The sequence below is a fragment of the Mauremys reevesii genome, linkage group 12 (genome assembly GCF_016161935.1).
Source record: "Mauremys reevesii isolate NIE-2019 linkage group 12, ASM1616193v1, whole genome shotgun sequence".
NCBI classification, from domain to species: Eukaryota; Metazoa; Chordata; order Testudines; family Geoemydidae; genus Mauremys; species Mauremys reevesii.
Genome location: NC_052634.1, coordinates 48272641 through 48277290, shown reverse-complemented (window position 1 = coordinate 48277290; position 4650 = coordinate 48272641). Strand labels below are relative to the sequence as shown.

Here is a 4650-nt window from a genome sequence, read left to right as displayed (position 1 = left end):
CCCCCCCCCCCTTGTCTCTCATGTCCTGGGACCAATGTGGATACACCACCACCGGAAACAAGGTTCAAAGTCAATGCACATGGGAGAAGCATCTTGTGTTTCATTCCTTATGTCCTAGTCCCATCGTGTGGCCATTTCCTTTTCTTCCTTTCTGTCAAAAGCTTTGGTGTTTTGCACAGAAACATTATTTCCCCAGGAGAGCCCCAGGAGTGAGGGCTGCATTCCTGTACCAACCAGTCACTAGAAGGAGGCAGACAAAGGCCTTTAGGACGAGGCGTCCGTCACTGTCAAAAAATCATCTCCCTCCTGTGGTTCCATGGGCAGCAGGAGCAGCCGCAGCTTGGTGGCCCCCGGCAGCACTCCTGGGGTGGCCGGAGCAGCAGCAGGCCCCCTGGGGCTCCCCCCTCCCGGGGCAGCAGCTGGAGTGGCAGCAGGTTGGCAGGGCTTCTCCCCTGGTAGCTGGTGCTCATTATCCATCAAGTAAATCAAAACACTTCCACCTGCAAGTGGATTTAGCCCAGGACCCTCAGAGTCAGCAGCTCTTACACCCCCCACTGCGCTCTCTGGTCAGGTGTCCTAGCGCCGGAAGCCTCCTGTTTAGATCCTCAAATAGCATTTTTGCACCGGGGGGGGGCTGAAATTTTTGACTGGACATTGTAGCTCCACCGTTATTTTATTGAACTGCTTCAAAACAGCAAGTGTAGAAAGTCTCCTAAGTGCCAGGCTCTCTGCCATGGAAACAGCTGCCCCTGCTCTCCAGGAGTCTGTGCGTTCCACCCCACAAAGTACAAACCTCTGCACTGAAGGGGGGTCAGACAGTGACGGTAACACAAATCTTCCGACTATTAACCCAATTCCCTTCCTTTCTTTAACCCAGGACATGCCAGTCAACTGTTAGCCATGGTGTTACCTTCATCTTAAAATACCTCTCAGGACATTTAACAGAGGAAGTGAAACCCCCTCCCCCAAATGGCTCCCTGTTGAGGGGTTGTACCGTACCTGCCCCTGGAGACTGTCTGGTTTTATACCCTTAGAGCTTTTTCTCTTCAAACCCCTTATCCCAATCTATGGGCCACCTCCACATTTCAGAGTTTAGAATTTGCTCTCATCACCCTCGTATGGCACTTTCCATGTGAATTAGACAAAGTGAGTGGGGGAAGCTCCATGGCTAATGAAAACCGATGCTTTGGGTGAGGCCTAAACTCATAACCCCAGCAGTGAGCCTCCCTGACTAGCCAGGTGTAGCCCTGTAGGTGCTTCATAGACAAACTTGGGAAGTAGGGTAGTTACCTGTGTCTGTGATTAACCACTTTGGTGACCTAATTGAGAGGCTGATGGTTCAAACCCAGGTGAAGATAGAGGTAGTTTTTTTTTAGTGATGAGACTCCAGTACATTTTAATAGGCAGTAAAACGCCTCAATTCTGGTCTAGCCTCATTGGGCAAGCATAAGCAGTATTTTTGCCAGCTGCATTGGTGGTATAGTGGTGAGCATAGCTGCTTTCCAAGCAGTTGACCTGGGTTGGATTCCCAGTCAATGCAAGGAAGTGATGTTTTCTCTGCTGGGAATGGGTTTAATTTCAGTCACATTGTATCAGTTTAGCAATGGAATGAGAGAATCAATGTGCTGCAGGTCATTCAACACCCAGTGGAGGAAGAAAGGGGCGGGACTATACAATGAGCAGGTGGAGTCATCCTGGTATTATAATGTTTGGTTTATTTTTTATTTTTTTCCTTTACTTCCCTCTCCCTTTTAGACTCAGAGGCTTTAAGGTCAGAAGGGACCAATGTGATCCTCTAGTCCGACCTGCTGCACCTTGCAGGCCAAAAGACCCCACCCACCCACTCCTGTAATAGACCCGGGAGGGGAGGCAGCTCTGTGCACTGCCCCTACCCCAGGCAGCACATGGAGGCCCTCTGCTCCCCTCCCCCAATGGGTGTGCAGAGATGTGCCAGCAGCACTGAGGTGGCTCCCTGCCCATTCTACCTCCGTCCCTCCGTGCCGCTCCCAGAAATGGCCGGCATGTCCCAGCATCCCCTGGGGTGGGGGGAGTGTCTCCATTCACTGCCCCTACCCCGAGTACCAACTCCGCAGCTCCCATTGGCCAGAAACTGCAGGGGGCAGCGCCTGCAAACAGCGGCACATGGAGACCCCCTGTCCCCGCCCACCTAGGAGCTGCTGCCGGAGGGTTGTGTGTACTGGTCATTTTGGGAGCTGCAGTGCCCGGGGTAAGCGCCACCCCGCCTGTACCCCAACCCCCTCCCCCAGCGCACAGCCAGCACCCTGCTCCCAAATTTCCTCCCAGAGCTTTGCTTGTCTTCCTTTCACCCAGAACCATCCTTCTTCTCCTGGGCTGCAAGTAGCCATCCCTGGGAAGCCAAGAGGCAGGCACAAGATTCTGCCTCCCAGCAGCCAACCGCACCTCCCCAGGCTTTGCAGAACGAATGGTGACGATCTACTAACCCCACTTAGCCGCACTGAGGCGCTGAGCTTCTGCCCTGCCTTCCTCTGCTCGACTTTCCTCTTTTTCCCCATCCCTGCCTCACTTCCTCCTTTGGCAAGTCACGCAGAAGAGCCGGCCGCCATAGGCCAATCTCCAAGGGCAGAGGAGACCAAGCCACAAGGCTTCAAAAGGTGACTGGCCAAGATCCTCTAGCTTTCCCCTGCTGATGCCAAGGCTTTTTCTCAGCTCATTTCACTACCCTCTGCCATGCAGGGGTTTGGGTTATCGCAGGTGTTACCCGAAATTGGGCCAGCTAGTCAGCGTAGGGAGCACTAATGACCCACCGGAGTTTGGCAGAAAGCAGCACGTTTATTATATTGATAGCTAAGTTCAAAAGAAGCGGGGTGGGGTGTCACACTCACACTCCCAGGACAGGCACGGCACTGGAGATGTCAGGATTCTGCAAGGTAAGTGTCCCACAGCACCGTGATGGATGGTGCGATGAAGGTAAATCTTCCTGAGGCACAATGAAATACAACGCAGAGAACCACTGGCCAGACGGTCCGGGCGAAGGGTATTCACTGGAGGTACAAGCTTGTGAGTGCTCTCCTGAGCACAGGGTCCCTTCCCCTTTTAAGGGCCTGCACCTCATGGCCTGCGACTAGAGATGACTTGGCTGCATCTGGTTGGTCACACTCCACCTTGGGCAGTGTCCATGCTCTGGGTGTGTGAGTGCTGCCTAATTAGCGTCCCAGACACCTTGTCTACCTGGGAGCTCTTCTGCTCTTCAACCAGCCCATTCATCCCACCAGCATTCCAGGAGGGAGCGGGAGGGGGAAAGCCACTTCACAGGCATTCAGAGAGGGAGAGGAGACAAAAGTGGGAGCAGGGGAAGTATAAGAGACCTTTTGAGCATAGAAATCACTGCTGCTCCTACAACAGCAGGGACAGGCCAGTAGGAGCTGGGAAAAACAAGCCAGCATGTTTCTGCCTGGTTTTGAACCAGGGACCTTTTGCGTGTTAGGCAAACGTGATAACCACTACACTATAGAAACTCTGTTGTAGGTAACTGCCTCTCCCTTCAGAAGAACATAAGAATGGCCATACTGGGTCAGACCAAAGGTCCATCCAACCCCGCATCCTATCTGCCAACAGTGGCCAATGCCTGGTGCCCCAGAGGGACTGAACCTAACAGGTAATGACCAAATGATCTCTCTTCTGCCATCCATCTCCACCCTCTGACAAACAGAAACTAGGGACACCATTCCTTACCCATCCTGGCTAATAGCCATTCATGGATTTAACCTCCATTCATTTATCTGCAAAAAGAAAGAGGAGTACTTGTGGCACCTTAGAGACTTACAAATTTATTTGAGCATAAGCTTTTGTGGGCTAAAACCCACTTCATCAGATGCATGCAGTGGAAAATGTAGCAGGAAGATATATACACAGAGAACATGAGAAAATGGGTGTTGCCATACACACTATAACAAGAGTGAGCAGTTAAGGTGAGCTATTATCAGCAGGAGAAAATAACCTTTTGTAGTGATTATTGGGATGGCCCATTTCCAACAGTTGACAGGAAGGTTTGAGTAACAGTAGGGGGACAAATAAACATGGGGAAATAGTTTTACTTTGTGTAATGACCCATCCACTCCCAGTCTTTATTCAAGCCTAATTTAATGGTGTCCACTTTGCAAATTAATTCCAATTCAGCAGTCTCTCGTGGGAGTCTGGTTTTGAAGGTTATTTGTTGCAATATTGCGACTTTTAGGTCTGTAAATGAGTGACCAGAGAAACTGAAGTGTTCTCCAACTGGTTTTTGAATGTTATAATTCTTGACATGTGATTTATGTCCATTTATTATTTTACGTAGAGACTGTCTGGTTTGGCCAATATACATGGTGGAGGGGCATTGCTGGCACATAATAGCATATATCACATTGGTAGATGTGCAGGTGAATGAGCCTCTGATAGTGTGGCTGATGTGATTAGGTCCTATGATGGTGTCCCCTGAATAGATATGTGGATAGAGTTGGCAACGGGCTTTGTTGCAAGGATAGGTTCCTGGGTTAGTGTTTCTGTTGTTTGGTTGCTGGTAAGTATTTGCTTCAGGTTGGGGGGCTGTCTGTAAGCAAGGACTGGCCTGTCTCCCAAGATCTGTAAGAGTGAGGGATCGTCCTTCAGGATAGGTTGTAGATCCTTGAT

The 4650-nt window shown here is 50.7% G+C and overlaps 2 non-coding genes across 2 annotated transcripts; one reads left to right on the top strand and one right to left on the bottom strand.

Moving 5' to 3' along the window:
* Positions 1-1468: 1468 nt before the first annotated feature.
* On the top strand, positions 1469-1540 carry TRNAG-UCC. Its single transcript has one exon. It is a non-coding gene; the product is annotated as a tRNA-Gly (tRNA).
* A 1884-nt stretch (positions 1541-3424) lies between these two features.
* TRNAV-AAC lies at positions 3425-3497 on the bottom strand. The gene has a single exon. It is a non-coding gene; the product is annotated as a tRNA-Val (tRNA).
* Between the last annotated feature and the right edge of the window lie 1153 nt (positions 3498-4650).